The sequence below is a fragment of the Schistocerca nitens genome, unplaced genomic scaffold, assembly GCF_023898315.1.
Source record: "Schistocerca nitens isolate TAMUIC-IGC-003100 unplaced genomic scaffold, iqSchNite1.1 HiC_scaffold_380, whole genome shotgun sequence".
Taxonomy (NCBI): Eukaryota; Metazoa; Arthropoda; class Insecta; order Orthoptera; family Acrididae; genus Schistocerca; species Schistocerca nitens.
Window position 1 is genome coordinate 1829177 of NW_026045914.1, and position 25743 is coordinate 1854919.

At 42.9% G+C, this 25743-nt stretch overlaps 1 protein-coding gene across 2 annotated transcripts in view; it reads right to left on the bottom strand.

The window, feature by feature from the left end:
- The window catches only part of LOC126230334 (fatty acyl-CoA reductase 1-like), a 263811-nt gene that overhangs the window by 204064 nt on the left and 34004 nt on the right, over positions 1-25743 (bottom strand). The window lies entirely within an intron of this gene.

Below are 25743 nucleotides of genomic sequence, written 5' to 3' on the forward strand. Positions count from 1 at the left end.
TTGGCTGCATTTGTTGCTATAGGTTGCACAAGTAAGAGAGATTCTTTGATGAATTTTGCACAGCATACAAACCATACTTACAGGTGTACGAAACTCCAGAATTTTCCAAATCTATTAAAAACTGTGGTAAAAATTGAGATAATTAACTACAAAATTTGATTTTTTACTGAATATGAAGTTTAAAACGTAACCACTCATTCATTTTTTTATAAATTAAATAGATTCTATAGTGTCAGACACCTGTAAGTATGGTTTGTATGCTGTGCAAAATTTATCGAAGAGTCTCTCTTACTTATGAAGAAAAGTGTACCTATAGCAACATATGCAGCCAATAGTAAGCGAAAAAATGATGAGATTTCACATGTAAAAAAAAATTATTTTGCTATGATTTTGCACTTCCACTGCTATGAGTGTGAATCTTGAATCCTTCCTGGTCATTCTGACAAAGTTTTATGAATTTATTTGGAAAATTATAGACAGTAGAAAATAAAATGTCCTGTGGTGCCTCTCCTGCTCCAAGTCAGCCCGTTTGACGTCCTACCCCCCTTTATAAAAAATCGCTCCATTTACTCTTAAGGATTTTCTTGAGTCAACTACTGGTTGCGCCTTCGTATTTGTCCGTTTCAGGTGTTTCTGATAACTGCTATAAATATTTCAGATATTCAGAATGATAATTAATAAAACCGACAAACTGCAGGGACGGTTTCCTGACTGCAAACGGAGGAAGATTGGTCCTATCAACATGTACCCGGAAATGCACGGTGTGCGTGCATAGATAACAAATCGTTCCGGGACACAGTATAGAGCTGTAGCGCGTCCACGTCACAAAAGATGTTCGTTGTGGCCTCCAAGGGATGCAACGCATGCATTCACACGTCGCACCATGGATTGCCGCATTCTTTCGCTTTCTGTCCGAATAGCGTCATAGGTGTTGTGTACCAAGTGTTGCAGGGTCCACATACCAGTAACTGGTTCAGTATACGCAACGCTTTTCAGATGCCCCCAAAGGTAAAGAATCCAAGAGGTTTAAGTCCAGTGATCTAGCAGGACATGCTACAAGGCCTCCACGTCCTATGCAACGTCCAAGGAGGATGTTGTTTAGGTGTCGGCGCAATGTAATGCGGAAGTGGGGTGGCGCTCCGTCATTCAGAAACCACATAACCTGTCGTATAGCCAAAGGGACATCCTCAAACAGCTCGGGCATAGTATTCCACAGGAAGCCGAGGTACGTTCCTCTGACGAGAAACTGTGGAATGACAACCGATCCAAGTATATGGTCGCTATGAATCCCTGCCCACACACTGGTGCTGAAATGATGCTGTTTAGACGCCTCACTACAGATGACGATTATGCAGACTGATGATGCCTGTTCTGGTAAAGAATGCTTTGTCGGTAAAGGCGACTGACGACTGAAATCCCACAATTTTCACGGTTTGGTGTAAAAATCATCGACAAAATCATGCTAGTAGAGTGAAACCGCTGCTGATAATCCTCGTTACAGGTGGTAGAGGTACATAAAATCGTACTTTGGCTCACACCATGTTGGTGGGCCACTTGCCTGCAGCTTGTTCCAGTGTTCGTCTCAGCATCCTATAGGATCCGGCTGTCCAAATCTGATGCGTACACAGTGCGCCGCCTCCCTGCACGTTTGTCTGTCTAGAAGGATTCACGATCACACAAGCACCCAAAAAGGTCTTGAAATGTTGCGTGATGTGGTTGCTGTCTGTGAGGGTACTTGTTTAGGTACAGCCATGCTGTCTCTCGACGGTTTCCACCTGCTTGGCCATACACAAACACCATCTGAGCTTTTTCTTGACATGAACACAGGACCATTCTGCTGCTTATAGTACGCTGTGTTAATCACACAGATTGGAACAAACAAGGAGCACACAGCACGTGGTCAGAGGAACATTCATTCGTCAGCGCCATCTATTGTGGCAATGATGTATTTCTGGATCGCAGTTCATGGAACATTTTTCCTACATTCACAGCGAGGAATCCGTCCCTGCAATCGGCCGGTTTTTTAATGTTGATCCTGTTTAAAAAGTGTACATAATAGAAGATGAAAAATAAGGTATGTGTGTAATTAAAGTACTGGCACTGTATATAACTTACATTGTGCTGTACAGAAGCAACATCCAAATGATAAAAGTACTAGTTAGATTTATTTAAAATTTTACATGCCCGATGAAATCGTTAGAAACAAGCATATTTCAAAATCATAAAGCCTGTGTAAATAATTACATTCTAAGCATTCTTATGGTTCAAAAGAATTTATGCCTTGGCGTATTCGTAACTTCCGAATTACAAAAGAGTAAACGTAACATTTTAGATTTAATAAAATCGTAAAATAGTTCACTTTTACACCTCCTACTACACGACATTGACGTAATGCAAGAATTACATTGGACAAACGAGAGAGAATTTTAAAATACGACTTAAGGAACACGCAGAATTAAATAGGAGGGAAAAACAGGAAATAAACCCACTTTCGAAATTCACACGATGCAGAAGAGTCACTCACATGGTACACGGTATCGAAAACAATCTCGTGACTCTTCACAGAATGAAGAAGGCATACTCAATGGACATGTACGAAGAATTACAAAAGTACAACCGTCTGAAAAATCGAAGAAAAGACACTAAACGAAAATGCATACTCAATAGCATGAGTATATCGGACATCTGCCGTCTTGTTGTTGATAATCCCTTTAAAGTTACTCCGAAAGTTAGTAGCTGTAACTAAATATTTATAAACATGCTTCGTAAGCAGTCCACGAAGCGTCCAAGCTACACTAACGACCCCTGCAGTTCCCTGTCGTTCAGCCTTTTCACGCTAGAGGACATAATTCTACACTTTACTTGGATGCCCCATCAAGTGCAGCTGTTTCATACTTTCATTAAATCTAAAACAACTGTTTTAACTTCTTATACGTAAAACATCATTTTGGAATTTACCATTATGTCAAGATGTAAATCTTCTTAAACTCAAAGAATATTTATGTTGCAATGAATTACACAATTTATGTAACCCTGACAAGCGATTATTTCTCACGATATCATTGGGCACGTAGCATTTTAAATCAACCTGTCATGTACTTTTTACCATTTGCACTTTGCTTCTCTACAGCATACTGTAAGCTATCATTGTACCTGTACTTTTGTTACACGTATGCGGTCTAACGCACAGCTTTCCGGAGCGGGAAGGAGCGCCTGGTCCCCGGCACGAATTCGTCCGGCGGACTTGTGTCAAGGTCTGGTGAGCCGGCCAGTCTGAGGATGGTTTTTAGCCGGTTTTCCACCTGCCTCGGCGAATGCGGGCTGGTTCCTCTTATTCCGCCTCAGTTACACTATGACGGCGATTGCTGCGCAAACACGTTCTCCACGTACGCGTACACCACCATTACTCTACCACGCAAACATAGGGGTTACACTCGTCTGGTGTGAGACGTTCCCTCGGGGGAGGGGGGGGGGGGTGCGCCGGGGGCCGAACCGCACAATAACCCTGGGTTCGGTGTGGGACGGCGGTTAACATATCGTAACATAACATGTCTATCATACATATGACATTTATCACAACCATTTCAAAATAACCACCATGAACACCAAAGTCGGTACTGGACGCAGTAATCTTGTCAACAGCAACTACAGCGGTTTTTTATTAATAAATCAGAAAATGGTTAAGGACACAAAGTGACATCTAGATCTACTTTTACATCAATTTGGAATGTGGGGTACGCAATGAGGTTGCTGTGATAGCAGGAAGTATGTTACCATTTCTGCGACCTCTGTCTAAGAAATACTTCTGGTAAGTTGCTTATAAAGGGCAGATATTGAAATCTTAGTTTTCAGGAAAATAACACTACCGATTACATTTTCATATATAACAAAGGTGGTATACATCGTCAAGGATCAATTATTTCTCTTACAGTAGCAACTCCAAAACAAGTTTGCATTTGAATACACAAAGCTGTTTGTAGTTAAATTGACTAGCTTTTCCTTCGTCTGACAATGTATGTGGCTCCTTGCTCGTAATGAAGTCTTAACTGTATGTGTAATGGTCAGCCGTAGATTATGAGGACGGCGAACGACCGTTACGCAGAGTTCATAAAAACGTACCCGACATTTTTGACAAGTAATTTGTTTACTATGCTCGATAATAGCACGATTGTCTAAAGTGATTCAAACTAGACTGTGGTCTCCAAATTATTACGCATACGATTTACCCCTACATCTATAGTCACATTTTGGATCTTAATTCTCATTATTTCCCAATACATAACCCTGCCTCCAGAACTGAAGGTCATTCATCCGACTGACTGTAAATGATGAATGGTATAAGTAGTGCGAGGTATGTGTGCCATTTTATTGTGTATTAACTCAAATACACTTCAAGTTCATGTCTGCTAACAAACATAATAAAACTGTTTTTACTCTTTTTCTAGACTGATTTATTGCACTTTACTATTTTTCTCGTCCAGTAATTTCCTTGTTTTACATACCCGCATAATGATGATGCTCTGGGAGATCCCCGCCATCACACCATTCTCCCTACTTCTCTTCACAAATGCTGAGATTTAAAACTGTTTTAAACTTTTTACAGTGTTTAAAAATTGCTTACAACCTTATCATATTATACTGATGAAGACAACAATAAAATGAGACGAAGTAGCTGTTCCTTTCACGAATATAGACGTGTGTGAATGGCCGGCCGGTGTGGCCGAGCGGTTCTAGAGGCTACAGTCTGGAACCGCGCGACCCCTACGGTCGCAAATTCGAATCCTGCCTCGGGCATGGATGTGTGTGATGTCCTTAGGTTAGTTAGGTTTAAGTAGTTCTAAGTTCTAGGGGACTGATGACCTCAGAAGTTAAGTCCCATAGTGCTCAGAGCCATTTGAACCATTTTTTGAACGTGTGTGAATAGACGTAGAGAAGTCTCTACTCCGTCTATTACCCCTGATCTCTACCTACTGTTAACTTTAGTACTGTTAACAATGCATTGGAAACTGTTTGCGGCATATTCCTTTAGGTATATTTTTACACTTTTCAATCATTACGTAAATAGTTACTTAGAACATTTTATAGATTTCATAGTGACATTGTCTCCCCTTTCTGCCTATTGACAATCTGCAGAGCACTCTTCGCTGCATGGAAAACCTAACGGCATTGTGAATTGCTCTTATGATTGTGCCGTATAAAATCTAAAAATCAAATAAAATAATTGCAGTGTTTATGTGCACTTTGTTTTCTATATCGCCCGCTCAGTCACTGACATCTCAGTAATTTGCCTTCAACTCTGGCAATCCACCTGAACAGAACTGCATTGCCATTACGTAATACAGCTATCACGAACCCGACTGCGGAATGATCTGCCTGAAAAACTCTGAGTAATTACATTCCTTTCCGACTTCAAACGACGCTTTGTTGTCCAGTTTTTTTCTTATTTGTGGAGTCACCAGCCTTCTGACTGGTCTGGTAAGCCGCGCCACAAATTCCTCTCCTGTGCTAATCTCCAGTATTGCCACAACGAAACTTTGTCTCGAAAATTTGCAGAAAATCCGAAGAGATTCTGGTCGTATGTAAATTATGCTAGCGATAAGACACAATCAATGCCTCCCCTGCGAGACACCAATGGATATACTATCGATAACACTGCTAAAGCAGAGTTACTAAACACAGCCTTCCGAAGTTCCTTCACCAAACAAGACAAAGTAAATATTCCACAACTCGAATCAAAAACAGCTGCCAGCATGAGTAGCTAACAAGTAGATATCCTCGCAGTAATGAAGCAACTTAAATCGCTTAATAGAAGCAAATCTTTTGGCACAAACTGTATATCAATTAGGTTCCGTTAGGAGTATGCTGGTTCAATAGCTCCGTATGTAACAATCATATACAACCGCTCGCTCGACGAAATATCCGTAACCAAAGATTGGAAAGTTGCACTCGTCACACCAATATTCAAGAAAGGTAGTTAGAGTAGTCTACTAAATTACAGGCCCGTAACATTAACGTCGATATGCAGCACGATTTTGGGACATGTACGAAATTTCCTCGAAGAGAACGGTCTACTGACACACAGTCAACACATCGTTCTCGTGAAACACAACTAGCTCTTTACTCACACGAAGTGTTGAGTGCTAATGACAAGGGGTTTCAAGTTGACTCCTCATTTCTAGCTTTCCAGAAGGCTTTTGTCACTGCACCACACAAACTGCTTGTAGTGAAATTCCGTGCTTATGTGCACTGTTATGTGAAGTAATTCGTGATTTCCTGTCACAGTTCGTAATAACTGACCGAAAGTCGTTGAGTAAAACAGAAGTGATTTCTGGCGTTCCTTAGGGTAGTGTTACAGGTCCTCTGCTGTTTCTTATCACTATAAACGATTTAGGAGACTATCTGAGCAGCCGTATTAGGTTCCTTCCAGATGATATCATCATTTATCGTCTAGTAAAGAACCAAAACAAATTTCAAAACAATTTAGAAAAGATATCCGTACGGTGCGAAAATTGTAAATCCATGTGAGTGCTAAAAGAAATGCGCTAAAATCGGTTACACGATAAATTAGCCAAATATAAAGGCCTCGAATTCAACTAAACGCGTAAGAGCTACAACTACGAACAACTTAAATTGCAAGGAACACACAGAAAACGTTGTGGGGAAGGCAAACCAAAGACTGCGTTTTATTGGCAGAACACTTAGATAATGTAACAGATCTACCAGATTGACTGCCGACACTACGTTTTTCCGTCCTTTTTCTGGAGTAATACTGCGCGATGGGGATTCTTATCAGATAGGTTTAAAGGAGTATACCGAGAACGTTCAAAGAGGAGCAGCACGCTTTGAATTATCGAGGAATAAGGCAGAGTGTGTCACACACGTGATACAAGTTTTGGGGTGGACATAATTAAAACAAAGGCGTTTGTCGTTGTGGTGAAATGTTCTCACGAAATTTCTAACTTTCTCCTACGAATGCGAAAATATTTTGTTGATACCGACCTACATAAGGAGAAACGATCATAATAATAAAATAAAGGAAATCATTGAGACAAACACACAGAAGTTGCTACCGCAGGTGGTTTCAAATCCACCTCCGCGTTTGGTGCTGTACAGATGAACACGCCTTTCATTCAGAGAGCTATCGTATTTTTAAAGGAAAGGTAGGACGTAAGAAAATGAAGAATGTTCCACACCTGGGGACCGGGTTCATCTTAAGCCATAAGATGATCGATTCAGTAACTGACTTCAGCTTCCCCAGTAATCGAGTGTCTCCACCAAAGTTCCGGGGCACAGACAAGATCTACACTGTACTAAATGTTGACGCACCCATCGATGAGGACAATAAGTGTAACCCAGGAGGTACTGACAAGTTTTGGGAATAACTATAGGACATTGTCAGCGAGATTCCAGTCATCCTAGTTGGCGATTTCAAAGCGCAGTTGGAGGAAGAGCGCAAATTTAGAGACATCATAGGAGAATACCCATCTCACAAACGGACCAACAGAAATGGAGAGCGTCTTGTGCCACTCTGCATAGCTTTCAACTTAGTCATGAAGTCAACGGCCTTCAAGAGACAGCCAAAGAAGCAGATAACATCGACATCACCCAACAGCCTCTTGGGAGAATTTCAGATTGATCATATTGCCATCTCATGGAAATCCCATAGAGAGATCCACAATGTAGAAGTGTTGAGAAGAGCAAATTTGGACTCTGACTACTACCTCTCCAAAATAAAGCTGAGATTTCTGCCTAGGAACGCTAAGAGAACCAAGTAACTCAAGCTTACTAAGTTTTATATAGAAAAACTTTCAACTGGCAAACCAGTTCGCAGAGAAATTGGAATCACTGGAAAGTAGAGATTACGATGAATTGAGGAAGAACATAGTGAAAATTGCCACAGAGACTGCACCATTACTGAAGCAAAAGAAACATGACGGGTGAACAATTATTTGCGATGAAGCAGTGATGCTGAGACAGATGGCGTGGCTGAAGCGGACCTCGCAAAAGACACAAGAGAACAGAGACAAGTTAACATAACAACGAAAGTTAACTGACAGAACCATCAGACAAGTAAAACGGCAGTTCACAAAAGACCAATTGACACAACTGGATGACGACTTCAAGGAAAATAACACCAGGAATTTCTACATAAGTTTTAAAGGGAACCTGAGCCACTACAGTCCACTTCAGAGGACCAGATGGGAAGCTAGCCTACAACGATACAGACAACTGCTATCTTCTGGCTATGTACTTCGAGAATGTCCTGAACTGTGACTCACCTGACACATTGTTTGATTACCAGGACAGCACCAAGCATCCAAACTCGCAACCACGGACGAAAGAAGAAGTAATAGAAATTATCCAGTCCTTGAAAAGCAACAAAGCATCAGGAGAAGAGTCAATAGTGGCCGAACTATCGAAGCAGGCGGGAGACAAGACTGTAAGCAAGTTGACGGAAATCCTAAGAAACATTTGGGAGACTGAAACATTACCTAGTGACTGGACCTCTGCCTTGAGTCATCCCTGACATCAATACTTATCGAGGAATCTCATTGTTACCTGTAACATACAAGATTTTCTCCAAGGCCATAGTAAACAGCGCCGAATCTCAACTGGACACACAGCTAGGGGAATACCAGGCAGGATTTAGAAGAGGACGCTCTTGTACTGAACAGATACTGAACCTGAAGTCAGTGCTACGACATGACTGGTAAGAAGTATGTCGTCATCTTCGTTGACTTCAAGAAGGCGTATGACTCAGTTGATAGACCTTCTCTAATGAATATTCTGCAAGAACTAGGGATAGATGAGAAGACCACCAGCTTCATCCGACAGACTTTTAACAACACCAAGTCACAAGTTAAGTTCAGAGGAACCCTCTCAGAAAGTTTTGAAATCAAATCGGAAGTAAGACAGTCTGCCCCTATCCTCTTTAACTGTGCCCTCGAAAAGGTAATAAGAGAGTGGCGGAAGGAGTTAGCTCGAGAGGGGATTCCGAATGGTATCTCTCTGGGACGCAAGTGCAATGGGCTCAATGTTGATTGCCTGGCATTTGCCGATGACCTACCGCTTCTATAAGATTCAATAGAAACTTCAGTGAAACAACTCAACGTTCTCAGACAACAAGCGGCAAAGTTTGGGCTTCATGTATCACTTGAAAAAACGTAGTACATCACGAACATAGGTGAATCTCCTGGTACATCGCATCTAGACCAGGGAGAGATCATGATAACCAACGGGTTTAAGTACTTGGGAGAATAGCTGGAACCTAATATATCTGAAGGAACAGCACCATTAACTCGAGCCGACAAGATAGATCTGTCATACCAGCTTATAATAAAAAATCTCTATCCCGTAACACTAAACTGAAGCACTACCAGACAGTCATCCGTCCTGAAGACTTGTATGCTTCAGAATGTTTAATACTCAGTAGAAAGGGGCTTACTAAAAGCCCGAAATCCAGGAGAGGAAGATACTGGGGCAGTCAAGAAAGGCGACAATTATAAAAGGCGACCAGAGCGAGTGCTCTACAAGTACTGTGGAAGAATTAAAGATGTGGCTAGGAAAAGATGTCTAGCATTTTATGGACACGTTTACAGGATGCACCGTGACAGAGTGACCAACCAGCTTCTCTGTTACTGGAAAAAGAGGAAGTCACCATGGTTGATGGAAGTGGAGAAAGATCTTCAGGAACTAGGCATAACAGGGGAAACTTGAAGAATCGAACAGTACTCAGAAAGAAGCTTAGACAACGAGGTTCCAGGACAGACTACCAAGAAAGAAGACTGGTGCCCCATGGACACAGGAGAGGAAGGAACAACACAGCCAGAGGATGCGTAACTACTCGGCAAACGTCAAAGCCCACTCCAAACGAAATAGCTGAATCTCGTGGTTCTTAGTTGGCCTGTACAAAGAAGAAGAAAGTACATCAGAGCTCGCATGGAAAAATATAGCAGTTCGGTTTTCCCGTCCGCTGTTAGAGTTTGGAATAACAGTGAATTATTGTGTAGGTGGTTCGATGAACTCTCTGCTAGGCACTTAAGTGTGATTTGCGGAGTTTTGATGTAGATTTAGATTAAGTCGAGGAGGAGCACTTGCAACCTACGTCCTCAGTTATTTGCTGGATGTAGTCCAGTCTCTGTCTTCTTCCACAACTTTTCCCCTCAACATCTCCCACTTGTCCCACGGAAGTTATTCCCTGATATCTTAACAGGTGTTCTATCATCATGTCCCTTCTTCTTGTCAGTGTTTTCCACATATACATTTCCTCTCCGATTCTGCGTAGAACCTCCTCATTTCCTACCTTATCAGTCCACCTAATTTTCAACAGTCGTCTGCAGACCCGCAACTCAGATGCTTCGATTGTCTTCTGTTTCGGTTTTCCAACAGCCCATGTTTCACTACCATACGATGCTGTGCTCCTAACGTATATTCTCAGAAATTTCGTCCCCAAATTAAGGCCAATGTCTGATGCTTGTAGGCTTTTCTTGAGCTGAAATGCCCTTTTTGCCAGTGCTAATCTACTTTTGATGTCCTTCTTGCTCCGTCCGTCATGGGTTATTTTGCTGCCTATGTGGAAGAATGTACCCGTGGTTTAGGGGTAGTGTCTTTGATACATAATCAAAACGTCTTCGGTCCCGGGTTCGATCCCCGCCACTGCCTAAATTTTGATAAATAATCAGCATTGGCGGCCGAAGACTTCCGGCATAAGAAGTCAACCTCATTCTGCCAACGGCCGTGTCAAAGAGGGCGGAGGATCGGATAGAGGTTCAGGGCACTCTCTTGTCCTAGGGGTGGGAAATTGCCCCTAAAGGCGGAAGAATCAGCAATGATCAACGACATGAGGATGCAGAAGGCAATGGAAACCACTGCATTAAAGACACGTAACGTGTATCCACAGGACATGTGGCCTGTAAATGAAGAAGTATATTGATGATCTCTCCATTGGCAAAAGATTCCGGAATAGTTCCCCATTCGGATCTCCGGGAGGGGACTGCCAAGGGGGAGGTTAAAATGAGAAAAAGATTGAATAATGAACGAAAGGATAACGTTCTACGAGTCGGGGCGTGGACTGTCAGAAGCTTGAACGTGGTAGGGAAACTAGAAAATCAGAAAAGGGAAATGCAAAGGCTCAATCTAGATATAGTAGGGGTCAGTGAAGTGGAAGGTAGACAAGGATTTCTGGTCAGATGAGTATCGGGTAATATCAACAGCAGCATAAAATGGTGCCGGCCGCGGTGGTCTCGCGGTTCTAGGTGCGCAGTCCGGAACCGTGCGACTGCTACGGTCGCAGGTTCGAATCCTACCTCGGGCATGGATGTGTGTGATGTCCTTAGGTTAGTTAGGTTTAAGTAGTTCTAAGTTCTCGGGGACTGATGACCACAGCTGTTAAGTCCCATAGTGCTCAGAGCCATTTGAACCATAATATGGTATAACAGGTGAAGGATTCGTTATGAATAGGAAGGTAGGGCAGAGGGTGTGTTACTGTGAACAGTTCAGTGACCGGGTTGTTCTAATCAGAATCGACAGCAGACCAACACCGACAGCAATAGTTCAGGTATACATGCCGACGTCGCAAGCTGAAGATGAACAGATAGAGAAAACGTATGTGGATATTGAAAGGGTAACGCAGTATGTAAAGGGGGACGAAACTCTAATAGTCATGGGCGGCTGGAATGCAGTTGTAGGGGAAGGAGTAGAAGAAAAGGTTACAGGAGAATATGGGCTTGGGACAAGGAATGAAAGAGGAGAAAGACTGAGTTCTGTAACAAGTTTCAGCTAGTAATGGCGAATACCCTGTTCAACAATCACAAGAGGCGGAGGTATACTTGGAAAATGCCGGGAGATACGGGAAGATTTCAATTAGATTACATCATGGTCAGACAGAGATTCCGAAATCAGATACTGGATTGTAAGGCGTACCCAGGAGCAGATATAGACTCAGATCACAATATAGTAATGATGAAGAGTAGGCTGAAGTCAAAGACATTAGACAGGAAGAATCAATACGCAAAGAGGTGGGATACGGAAGTACTAAGGAATGACGAGATACGTTTGAAGTTCTCTAACGCTATAGATAGCGCAATAAGGAATAGCGCAGTAGGCAGTACAGTTGAAGTGGAATGGACATCTCTAAAAAGGGCCATCACAGAAGTTGGGAAGGAAAACATAGGTACAAAGAAGGTAGCTGCGAAGAAACCATGGGTAACAGAAGAAATACTTCAGTTGATTGATGAAAGGAGGAAGTACAAACATGTTCCGGGAAAATCAGGAATACAGAAATACAAGTCGCTGAGGAGTGAAATAAATAGGAAGTGCAGGGAAGCTAAGACGAAATGGCTGCAGGAAAAATGTGAAGACATCGAAAAAGATATGATTGTCGGAAGGACAGACTCAGCATACAGGAAAGTCAAAACAACCTTTGGTGACATTAAAACAACGGTGGTAACATTAAGAGTGCAACGGGAAGTCCACTGTTAAATGCAGAGGAGAGAGCAGATAGGTGGAAAGAATACATTGAAAGCCTCTATGAGAGTGAAGATTTGTCTGATGTGATAGAAGAAGAAACAGGAGTCGATTTAGAAGAGATAGGGGATCCAGTATTACAAACGGAATTTAAAAGAGCTTTGGAGGACTCACGGTCAAATAAGGCAGAAGGAATAGATAACATTCCATCAGAATTTCTAAAATCATTGGGGGAAGTGGCAACAAAATGACTATTCACGTTGAAGTGTGTAGAATATATGAGTCTGGCGATATACCATCTGACTTGCGGAAAAGCATCATCCACACAATTCCGAAGACGGCAAGAGCTGAAAAGTGCGAGAATTATCGCACAATCAGCTTAACAGCTCATGCATAGAAGCTGCTTACAAGAATTATACACAGAAGAATGGAAAAGAAAATTGGGAATGCGCTAGGTGACGATCAGTTTGGCTTTAGGAAAAGTAAAGGGACGAGAGAGGCAATTCTGACGTTACGGCTAATAATGGAAGCAAGGCTAAAGAAAAATCAAGACACTTTCATAGGATTTGTCGACCTGGAAAAAGCGTTCGACAATATAAAATGGTGCAAGCTGTTCGAGATTCTGAATAAAGTAGGGGTAAGCTATAGGGAGAGACGGGTCATATACAATTTGTACAACAACCAAGAAGGAATAATAAGAGTGGACGATCAAGAACGAACTGCTCGTATTAAGAAGGGTGTAAGACAAGGCTGTAGCCTTTCGCCCCTACTCTTCAATCTGTACATCGAGGAAGCAATGATAGAAATAAAAAAAAAGGTTCAGGAGTGGAATTAAAATACAAGGTGAAACGATATCAATGATACGATTCGCTGATGACATTGTTATCCTGAGTGAAAGTGAAGAAGAATTAAATGATCTGCTGAACGGAATGAACAATCTAATGAGTACACAGTATTGTTTGAGAGTAAATCGGAGAAAGACGAAGGTAATGAGAAGTAGTAGAAATGAGAACAGCGAGAAACTTAACATCAGGATTGATGATCACGAAGTCAATGAAGTTACGGAATTCTGCTACCTAGGCAGTAAATATCCAATGACGGGCGGAGCAAGGAGGACATCAAAAGCAGACTCGCTATGGCAAAAAAGGCATTTGTGGACAAGAGAAGTCTACTAATATCAAATACCGGCCTTAATTCGAGGAAGAAATTTCTGAGGATGTACGTCTGGAGTACAGCATTGTATGGTAGTGAAACATGGACTCTGGGAAAACCGGAACAGAAGATAATCGAGGCATTTGAGATGTGGTGCTATAGACGAATGTTGAAAATTAGGTGGACTGATAAGGTAAGGAATGAGGAGGTTCTACGCAGAATCGGAGAGGAAAGGAATATGTGGAAAACACTGATAAGGAGAAGGGACAGGATGATAGGACATCTGCTAAGACATGAGGGAATGACTTCTATGGTACTAGAGGGAGCTGTAGAGGGCAAAAACTGTAGAGGAAGACAGAGATTGGAATACGTCAAGCAAACAATTGAGGACGTAGGTTGCAAGTGCTACTCTGAGATGAAGAGGTTAGCACAGGAAAGGAATTCGTGGCGGGCCGCATCAAACCAGTCAGTAGACTGATGACCAAAAAAAAAAAAAAAAAAAAAAAATGGAAGAATTCCTTAGTTTCATCTACTTCGTGACCAGCAATCCTGCTGTTAAGATTCTCGCAAATCTTATTTCTGCCAATTCTTATTACTTTCCTCTTGTTTCGATTTCCTCTCAATTCATATTCTGTAGTCATTAGACTGTTCATTGCGTTCAGCAGATCTTGTAATTATTCTTCACTTTCACTGACAGTGAGGGTAGCAAAGTCATCATAAATCCTTTCGCCTTGAATTTTGATTTCAGACTTCAATTCTTTTTTTTAATTTCCATCATTGCTTCTTCGACGAAGAGATTGAACAGAAGGGGCTGAAGTCTACATCTCTGTCTTACACCCTTTTTAATCTGAGTTCTTCGTTCTTAGTATTCCATGTTTACTCCCTCTTGGTTCTCGTAGATGTGGTGTATTACCCATCTCTCCCTATAGTTTACCCCTATTTTCCTTAGAATTTTCAACATATTGCTCTATTTGACATTGTCGAACGCTTTTTCCAGGTTGACAAATCCTACGAACGTGCCTTGGTTTTCATTTAGTCTTGCTTTCATTATCAGCCGCAACGACAGAAATGCTTCTTTGTGCCTTTATCTTTCCTAAAACCAAAATGATGGTCATCTAAAACATTTTAAATTTTCTTTACGACTCGTCTGTATATTATACTTGTCAGCAACTTCTATGTAAGCTGATTGTGCAACAGTTCTCGCACTTGTCAGCTCTTGCAATCTTCGCAACCTTTTGGATGATATTTTTCCGAAAGTCAGATGGTATATCGCCAGATTCATACATTCTACTCACCAACGTAAATAGTCTTTTTGTTGCGATTTCCCCATTGATTTTAGAAACTCCGATGGAATGTTATCTATCTCTTCTGCCTTATCTGAAATTAAGTCTTCGAAAGCTCTTTCAAATTATGATTCTAGTTCTCAATCCCCTATCTCATCTCTATTGACTCCTGTTTCTTCTTGTATTACATCAGACAAGTCTTCCCCTCATGGAGCCCTTCAATGTACTCTTTCCACATGTCTGCTCCTTCCGCTGTATTTAACAGTGGAATTCCCATTTCACTCTTAATGTTGCCATCCTTGCTTTTAATTTCGCCGAAGGTTGTTATGACTTTTCTATATGCTGAGTCAGTCGTTCTGACAATCATTTCTTTTCCTATTTCGCCACATTTTTCTGGCTCCGTTTCACCTTAAATTCCCTGCACCTCATTCCTCAGCGACTTTTATTTATGTATTCCTGAATTTCCCTGAACATTTTTGTACTTCCTTCTTTCATCGATCAATTGAAATATTTCTTCTATTATCCGTGGTTTTTTCGCTGTTGCCTTCTGTATACCTATATTTTTCTTTCCAAGTTCTGTGATTGCCCTTTTGAAGACGTCCATTCCTCTTCAACTAAACTGCCTACTGAGCTTTTTCTTATCGCAGTATCTATAGCCCCAGGGAACTTCGAACATAATTCCTCATTCCTTAATAGTCCAATAGCCCACTTCTTTGCGCACTTATTCTTCCTGACTAGTCTCTTAAACTTCAGCCAACTGTTCATCACTGCTAAACTGCGATAGGAGTCCATATCTGGTTCTGCATATACCTTACAATCCAGTATCCGATTTCAGAATCTCTGCCTGACTATGATGTAATTTGATATCTTCCTGTAGCTCACGGCCTTTTTCAAGTATACACCTCTTGTGACTCTTGAACATAGTATTCGCTATTACTAGCAGAAATTTATTGCAGAACTTAATTAGACTTTCTCTTCTCTTATTCCTAGTACCGAGCGTGTGCTTCTTCTACTCCTTGCTGCGAAGTCTCATTCCAGCCCACAACATTATTAAATCTGCCCAGATGAAGTAGTTTAGTAAGTAAACAAAACCGGTAGGCCGTTTAATTAACGTATTGTCTTACGTTAAGTTATTGCTGACTCGCACTGCGCAAAATGTAGAACACAAAACCCTTTCTGTTGTCGTGACACAATTTTTATTAGAACTGAAGTGGGCGCACACTGCTGCTACCTATCGGGAACCACGTAAAACTCGAGAGTTTGCTCCTAACAACAGTATATTGTTCACGCACATACCTCAAATAACATAATAGTTATAATTTTTTTTTAACTCGGTGATTATTTTTGATACGCCTTGCATATGTAACTGATGTGAATTCCAGTTGTTCGATTAGAACTGTCCTGTGCTCCTTTATTTCAAAAGTGATGGTGGTAGGATACCATTGTACCCTCGTGAGCACGTGTCGTTGCTTGCGCATACGTATCACAGAGAAGACGCGTATTTAACCTTGTATAGAAAGAAGCTACCACGGCCAAAGTTCAAACACTTAACAATACGTATAGCATGCAGAAGCGTACCAGGTCATGCGTACAATTGCCTAATACGACATTTCGGCGTTGCCTCCGTTCTCACATCCTTTCTTACAACACTTGTGGAAACTTTCCGGCCTTCGTGAGACAAAAAAACTAAATGCATATGGCGAGTAACGCTAAAATAGCGCTATATATACTAGACTTCATGAGCAAAAAAGTGTGGAAGAATATTTACTTTTGTGCAAAAATGTTTACTTAGTCACCTTTTGATCTTGTCTTACAAATAATTTTCTATTTGGGCTCCCTTACGTCATGCGTGCACTTGTACTTCTACTACCTTTCACGTGTAGACGTGCACAAATGCAATGTTTGAACACGTCAGTACTCCTTACCAGGTACGGGATTATTATTATTATTATTATTTTTATGTTTTTTTTTTGTTTTTTGTTTTTTTTTTTTTTTGTCAGGAAGTTGGTTGTTTCTGAGGGATGATGGGGCAGTGAGATACCCTGTCTGGGACCGAAATTTAATCATTTGACCGAAAGATCGCTAGAAAATCTCTTGAACCTTAATAACACCCATTATTTTGGAAAGAAGCTGGGACTACCCTCCACCATTGCTGACTCTCACCACAATACTGAGTAAAATGTTTCATTCAGCACGAGTAGAATGTTCACTTTCAAGGCTACCCGTGACATAGGGGCAACAGGAAGCAGATAGAAGCACTTCCTTACGACAGAGCCAGTAGCCTCTCGCTCTTAAACAAAGTCACCTGTAATTAAAAGGGCAGTTTCACAATTTTTCTTCTACATCGTACGCGCAGTGCCCCTGTGGAAAGCATCAGAATTCTGAAAGATACTGACAATTATAAAAACACGGTTTTCAGCCTGAGGGCCACCTACGGTTTGTGTGCTGTTAGGTGTATAACACTTCTGCTAAATGTGTGAAAGGGTGAACCATTTTCAGCTGTCAATAAAATGAAAGATTACCTATATCTGCGAAAATACATGTTCAGTCAGTCTTTTCGATTTCGAACGACGCTGTTTGACAGTGATTCACGAAATTAAAAGAAAATGTTGCAAACTCGACATTATAACTGTTCTACAGGAACGTTTGGCTGGTTAACTTCATAAGATAAGCAGAAACGGGTTGCTCCGAATAAAATGGTAGAAAATTGACAATGAGGAAGAGGCTAATCAAAGCAAAAAGTTTTAAGTTAAAAAATTAAATCTAAAGAAAGGAACAACCGTAAATCATGAATCATGTGTATTCACACATATGATAAAAATGGATGAATGAGGGGTGTTCAGTAACTAATGCAATACACTTTATTTCAACTAACTTCAGTTGAAAAAGTACAGAATTTGTTGAGGGACATCGTGGAATATTCCCGTTTCAGTGTCTACAATTTCATGAAGTTTAGACAGGTGGCGTTGCTATACGTAGCCTTCAAAACGCAGACGGTAACAGAGGTGGAAAACAAGAGCATCGCAGATATTCAAAGACGCTTGCAGAATGTCTACGGAGATATAGCAGTGATGAAAAGCACGGTGAGTAGCTGGGCAACAGCATCACGCAAACCAGTCCGAACTCGCGCATGCCGGCTGGCCGCACCGAGCTGTGACTCCTGCAGTGTCGGGACGTGCGGACACTCTCATTCAAATGCGATCGACGGATCAGAATCAACTATCTCGCTACTGAATTACACATCTCTGTTGCTAGTGCTGACAAGTCCATCCACCATTTGGGGTACTCGTCTGTGCCCGATGGGTTTATCGCTGCCTAACAGAAGGCAATACAGAGCTTCCTTCTGTTTGGCACAATGAAAGAGGCACTTCGTGGAAAGCAGTTCGTGGGTAATTGGGAGGTTATTGATGCAAGACGTTGGTTTCGACGTCGACCAGTTAAGAGGACTATGCGGGCGCACAGGCACTTTCAGCAAGGTGACGTAGGATCGTCGCGTTTGAGCGGACGTTACGTTGAGAAATAATGTTATTCTAATCAAAACAGTCCTCCCCCCCCCATGAACCATGGACCTTGCCCTTGGTGGGGAGGATTGCGTGCCTCAATGATACAGATAGCCATACCGTAGGTGCAACCACACCGGAGGGCGGGCCAGACAAACGTGTGGTTCCTGAAGAGGGGCACCAGCCTTTTCAGTAGTTGCAGGGGCAACAGTCTGGATGATTGACTGATCTGGCCTTGTAACACTAACCAAAACGGCCTTGCTATGCTGATACTGCCAACGGCTGAAAGCAAGGGCAAACTACAGCCGTAATTTTTCCCGAAAGCATGTTGTTGTAACTGCAAGCGAGACGGTTGCTGGGTTGAATGACGGAAAGCCCGGCGGGACTGGCGGAGATGGCGGCAAAGAACAACACAACGGGAGAGGACGGACACGGCCAACAAAGGACAGAACGAACAACAAGATCGAACAACGGAGTCACAAGGAAACCTAACAAACACGTCCACTCATACTCAGAACATAAGTAAGCCGTGTAACGCGAGGCGATGTGTCTACAGACGCACGCGAGATAAGACTGGCTGACTGAGCGAGAGGCAGGGACTTAAGTAGTCCATCGGGGACGCCGCTATTGGCCGCTGGAACCACGTGTTCCACTGTGGCGCACTCACACTAAAAGCGGGCCAGGAGGCGCGCGCCGACACAGCTTACGGCGCGATGGAGCAGACCTCTAGGGGTCTTCGACGTCCTTGACGTCTGGCGGGGATTCAAATTCCGAGGCGCGTGGTACCAGTCATGCAGCTTTTCTGTATGGTTAAATGATGATGGCGTCCCCTTGGGTAAAATATTCCGGAGGTAAAATAGTCCCCCATTCGGATCTCCGGGCGGGGACTACTCAGGAGGACATTGTTATCAGGAGAAAGAAAACTGGCGTTCTACAGAACGGAGCGTGGAATGTCAGATCCCTTAATCGGGCAGGTAGGTTAGAAAATTTAAAAAGGGAAATGGATAAGTTAAAGATAGATATAGTGGGAATCAGTGAAGTTCGGTGGCAGGAGGATCAAGACTTTTGGTCAGGTGAATACAGGGTTATAAATACAAAATCAAATAGGGGTAATGCAGAATTAGGTTTAATAATGAATAAAAAAATAGGAATGTGGGTGGCTACTACAAACAGCATAGTGAACGCATTATTGTGGCCAAGATAGACACGAGGCCCACGCCTACCACAGTAGTACAAGTTTATATGCCAACTAGCTCTGCAGATGACGAAGAGACTCATGAAATGTATGATGAGATAAAAGAAATTATTCAGAGAGTGAAGGAAATCGAAAATTTTATAGTCATGCGAGACTGGAATTCGTCAGTAGGAAAAGGAAGAGAATGAAACGTAGTAGGTGAATATGGAATGGGGGAAAGGAATGAAAGAGGAAGTCGCCTGGTAGAATTTTGCACAGAGCATAACTTAATCATAGGTAACACTTGGTTCAAGAATCATGAAAGAAGTTTGTATACATCGAAGAAGTCTGGAGATACTGACAGGTTTCAGATAGATTATATAATGGTAAGACAGAGATTCAGGAACCAGATTTTAAATTGTAAGACATTTCCAGAGGCAGATGTGGACTCTGACCACAATTTATTGGTTATGAACTGTAGAATAAAACTAAGGTTACTGCAAAAAGGTGAGAATTTAAGGAGATGTGACCTGGATAAACTGACAGAACCAGGGGTTGTAGAGAGTTTCAGGGAGAGCATTAGGGAACGATTGACACGAGTGGGGGAAAGACAGTAGAAGACGAATGGGTAGCTTTGAGAGATGAAATAGTGAAGGCAGCAGAGGATCAAGTTGGTAAAAAGGCGAGGGCTAACAGAAGAGATACTGAATTTAATTGATGAAAGGGGAAAATACAAAAATGCAGTAAATGAAACAGGCAAAATGGAATACAATCGTCTCAAAAATGAGATCGACAGGAAGTGCTAAATGGCTAAGCAGGGATGGTTAGAGGACAAATGGAAGGATGTAGAGGCGTATATCGCTAGGGGTAAGATACAGGGTGTTTCAAAAATGACCGGTATATTTGAAACGGCAATAAAAACTAAACGAGCAGCGATAGAAATACATCGTTTGTTGCAATATGCTTGGGACAACAGTACATTTTCAGGCAGACAAAATTTCGAAATTACAGTAGTTACAATTTTCAACAACAGATGGCGCTGCGGTCTGGGAAACTCTATAGTACGATATTTTCCACATATCCACCATGCGTAGCAATAATATGGCGTAGTCTCTGAATGAAATTACCCGAAACCTTTGACAACGTGTCTGGCGGAATGGCTTCACATGCAGATGAGATGTACTGCTTCAGCTGTTCAATTGTTTCTGGATTCTGGCGGTACACCTGGTCTTTCAAGTGTCCCCACAGAAAGAAGTCACAGGGGTTCATGTCTGGCGAATAGGGAGGCCAATCCACGCCGCCTCCTGTATGTTTCGGATAGCCCAAAGCAATCACACGATCATCGAAATATTCATTCAGGAAATTAAAGACGTCGGCCGTGCGATGTGGCCGGGCACCATCTTGCATAAACCACGAGGTGTTCGCAGTGTCGTCTAAGGCAGTTTGTACCGCCACAAATTCACGAAGAATGTCCAGATAGCGTGATGCAGTAATCGTTTCGGATCTGAAAAATGGGCCAATGATTCCTTTGGAAGAAATGGCGGACCAGACCAGTACTTTTTGAGGATGCAGGGATGATGGGACTGCAACATGGGGCTAGTCGGTTCCCCATATGCGCCAGTTCTGTTTATTGACGAAGCCGTCCAGGTAAAAATAAGCTTCGTCAGTAAACCAAATGCTGCCCACATGCATATCGCCGTCATCAATCCTGTGCACTATATCGTTAGCGAATGTCTCTCGTGCAGCTATGGTAGCGGCGCTGAGGGGTTGCCGCGTTTGAATTTTGTATGTATAGAGGTGTAAACTCTGGCGCATGAGACGATACGTGGACGTTGGCGTCATTTGGACCGCAGCTGCAACACGGCGAACGGAAACCCGAGGCCGCTGTTGGCTCACCTGCTGCACTAGCTGCGCGTTGCCCTCTGTGGTTGCCGTACGCGGTCGCCCTACCTTTCCAGCACGTTCATCCGTCACGTTCACAGTCCGTTGAAATTTTTCAAACAGATCCTTTATTGTATCGCTTTTCGGTCCTTTGGATACATTAAACCTCCGTTGAAAACTTCGTCTTGTTGCAACAACACTGTGTTCTAGGCGGTGGAATTCCAACACCAGAAAAATCCTCTGTTCTAAGGAATAAACCATGTTGTCTACAGCACACTTGCACGTTGTGAACAGCACACGCATACAGCAGAAAGACGACGTACAGAATGGCGCACCCACAAACTGCGTTGTCTTCTATACCTTTCACATCACTTGCAGCGCCATCTGTTGTTGAAAATTGTAACTACTGTAATTTCGAAAGTTTGTCCGCCTGAAAATGTACTGTTGTCCCAAGCATATTGCAACAAACGGTGTATTTCTATCGCTGCTCGTTTAGTTTTTATTGCCGTTTCAAATATACCGGTCATTTTTGAAACACCCTGTAGATACTGCCTACAGAAAAATTAAAGAACACTTTGGAGAAAAGAGAACCACTTGCATGAATTTCAAGAGCTCAAATGGAAACCCAGTTCTAAGCAAAGAAGGGAAAGCAGAAAGGTGGAAGGAGTATATAGAGGGTCTATACTAGAGATGGGCAAACTCGTTCATCGTTGGGAACTAGTTCACTGCTGATCATTCTTTTTTGGGAACCGTTCGTTTTTACTCGTTCACCGTTCATTTGTGCTTGGTACATGGTTCTTATGAAAAACTGAAAATTAGTAATGCAGGTGACTAAAGGATGGAGGGCACCAAGAGGGGGCACTTGCCTCCCCCCATGGAGTATAGAGTTTTTATTGATTACAGAATTCTTACACACTTTTAGAAGAAATTTCTGTGATTCTGCACAACCTCTCGTTTAGCCAACTGTAGCCTGGTGTAGCTGATCGCAGGGAAATAATACAGGGTGGCGCACGGAATACCGGCCTCGAGTACAGACTGCTCGCCAATTACGGACGATGTGTTGCCCGTTACGAGCAGATACAACAAACAGACAAACATATAATAATTAGACAGTGAAGAAAGAACAAGCTAATGCAATAAACAATTGCGAAACAATCGATGACTATGTGTAGAGAACTGGAGAAGAGAACATGAAAATCTCACGCGACGCACATGGGCTGTAGCCCATGTAGTCTTGTAAACCTGTTGGTGGCTGTTTCCCAACTTAATAGACCACAAGCGTCCTGTATAAAATTCTTCGTTTCGACTTCCACTACATAGCTATGCTACGTTGTAAACGATAATCGTTTACACCCTACATATACTTCACGTTGTCTCCGAGTTCGTAGGCGAAGTACAGACTTTAGGAAGCATAAAATAAAATGTGGTTTTTTCATACTTGCGTCGCCGGCCGCGGTGGTCTCGCGGTTCTAGGCGCGCAGTCCGGAACCGTGGGACTGCTACGGTCGCAGGTTCGAATCCTCCCTCGGGCATGGATGTGTGTGATGTCCTTAGGTTAGTTAGGTTTAAGTAGTTCTAAGTTCTAGGGGACTGATAACCACAGCGGTTGAGTCCCATAGTGCTCAGAGCCATTTGAGCCATACTTGCGTCACAAACTTAGTAAAAATTAGGTTTTTATGTTGCATCTTTAAAGTTAATGCAGCAATAATAACAATAATTACGTTGGTAGTAATAAAGTTTTTGGTTTGAAAGCTCCTTCTGAACGAATGCTTTTGAGATAATGAGTAAATACGATTTTATGGCAATCTATGTCTTTTCAAATGGAGAGGCACCGCTTTTCCTACTGAGCCAAAATGACCCAAAACCCACCTTTTTTATTTTTTTATTTTTATTTTCAAAGAAACCAAGCAAATTGGAAACAACCAAACTTAAAAATAATTAATGCCTTCCTAAATGTAATGTTTTGTATATCAAAAATACGTGAAAATCGTTTTATATGAATTTTCGTACACTAAAAATTAAGCAAATTATTGAAAGTTAGCTGCTAAATTAAGTCGATGAAACCAAAAAATATATGCATAACAGAAAAAGAGGGAGATTAAGTTGGTCCTGGCTGTGCCTGTCACCACGGAGCCGCTGCGCCATAAAAACAAGACGGTGCAGTGCTTCAGGGGTCAGGGCCTGAACCACATCGCTGTGCACTGCACCATGCTGGTGAGATGCAGGAAGTGCGCCGAGGCCCATGACACCAGGACATGCACACTAAAACACACGGACCCGCAAATAAGGTGCGCGCTGTGTGGCAAAAACCACACAGCGGGTTACCAAGGCTGTGAGGTCCACAAAAGACACTCACAGCAGGCAAAGGGCGCAAAGGCCGCCCCCCACACACGAAAAGAAAACACCACGAACCCATCCAGACACACAAGAAACCAAAACATGACAACACACACAGACAAGACCTGGGTAAAACCAAGGCCAGACACACCAAGGGCAACATATGCGGAAGTGGTCTCTCCCCCGAGGAACCATGAAAGCATTGCCCAACCACCACAACACCAGACACTATCACAAGAACAACATCGGGAAATACACAGCAAAAACGACCAGGTCCACCATGACAGAGAAAGCCCTAGGGAACCCCACACACACTCCCCATCCCCCACCCCCCATGGATCATCTGTTAGGCGGTGCAGACCATGAACCTTGTCATGGAAATGATGAAGGAATTCAGGGAAGCCCAGAAGGAGAACACACAGATCCTCGTCGCCTTTCAGGCAACAGTCCAGCAGTCGCTCCCCTCTGGGACTTCCTCAGTAGTATCAAAACCCCATCATGAATAGACGACCGAATATACAAGGTCTGACAATGTGCGTCTTTAACGCAGACGGCATTGTTAATCAGGAGGTCGAGTTCAGAGAACCCATGAAGGAGTTCTCCATCGACATATGCATGATGGGGGAAACACACCTAAAACCGGGAATAAAAGCGACAGTCCCCAACAATGTTAGCTATCGCAAAGACAGGCCAACCCAAGGCGGAGGAGTGGCCATATACATAAAAAGAGGGATCCCCCACCACCAGGTATTCTTACCAGCTACCAATAAAATCGAAGCAGTGGCGGTAGAAGTAGCCACTGCCACTGGACCCCTAACAATCGTTGCAATCTACCGACCCCCACAAGACCACATAGATGAGAGCTACTCTAGGGCAAATTGAAGGCAAACTCATAATAGGGGGCGACTTCAATGCCAAACATCCTGATTGGAATTCTAGAGTAATCTCCAGAGCAGGCGCCAAACTGCAACAACTAGCGCGCAACCACAATTTCGAAACATGGGGTCCAGTCGAGCCCACACATTTTCCAAAAAATGGAGGCAGGCCCGACGTGTTAAACATAGCTCTCACTAGGAGGATTACAGGGTTTGTGACCGCGAGGACAATCAACAGAATGTCCTCCGACCACAACCCAGTGATTCTAGAGGTCGACGTGGGAGAATGGGTAGCACTCCCACGGTACCAGACGTCTTACAAACGTACAAACTGGGAGCGATACCGAGAAACTGTCGCCTCTGATATCGCTCGCGCTCCGCCACCTACTGCCGAAACAGTAGAACAAGCGCTACAAGACCTAGCAGGTACCATCTTGCAGGCAGCGGAAGAAGCCACCCCTCCACAAAGGGATGGCCCACCGCCGCAAATACAGCTCCCGGAACACTTGCTAGCTCAAATTCGACATAAGAACAGAGTGGCAAAAGAGTGGAAGATCACCAGAAATCAGGCCACCAGGAGGCTGCTCAATCGTCTACAGAGAGAACTGAAGGTAGCGCTCAATGAGCACAGAAACCAGCAATGGCAAAACCGCCTCACAGCCCTCAAAGTAGACGATCACACACTTTGGCAAGCAACCACACAATTCACAAAAAGACGCGCTAGGATGCCGCCACTGCACGGCGAGCGGGGTATGGCCTACAGCCATGCTGAAAAGGCCAACGCCCTCGCCGACACTTTCGAGAAGCAGTTCCAAGCGGCTGAACCCCAGGATGATGAGCATGAAAGAGTGGTCCGTCGTCAACTGGCTGTCTTCCTCAATGCTGAGGAGGACCCAGAAGACGAACCCAAAGTTTTTGCCCCCAAAGACGTGGCAAAAGTAATTAGGTCAGTTAGACCGTCAGCGAGAGCGCATCGCTAGCTCCTGCTACTACTAAGGCGAGTACACCGTTTGCTTCTTACATATTTTACAAACAGCAGCGACTTATTTTCAGTTATCTGTGTAATTACTAGTTTA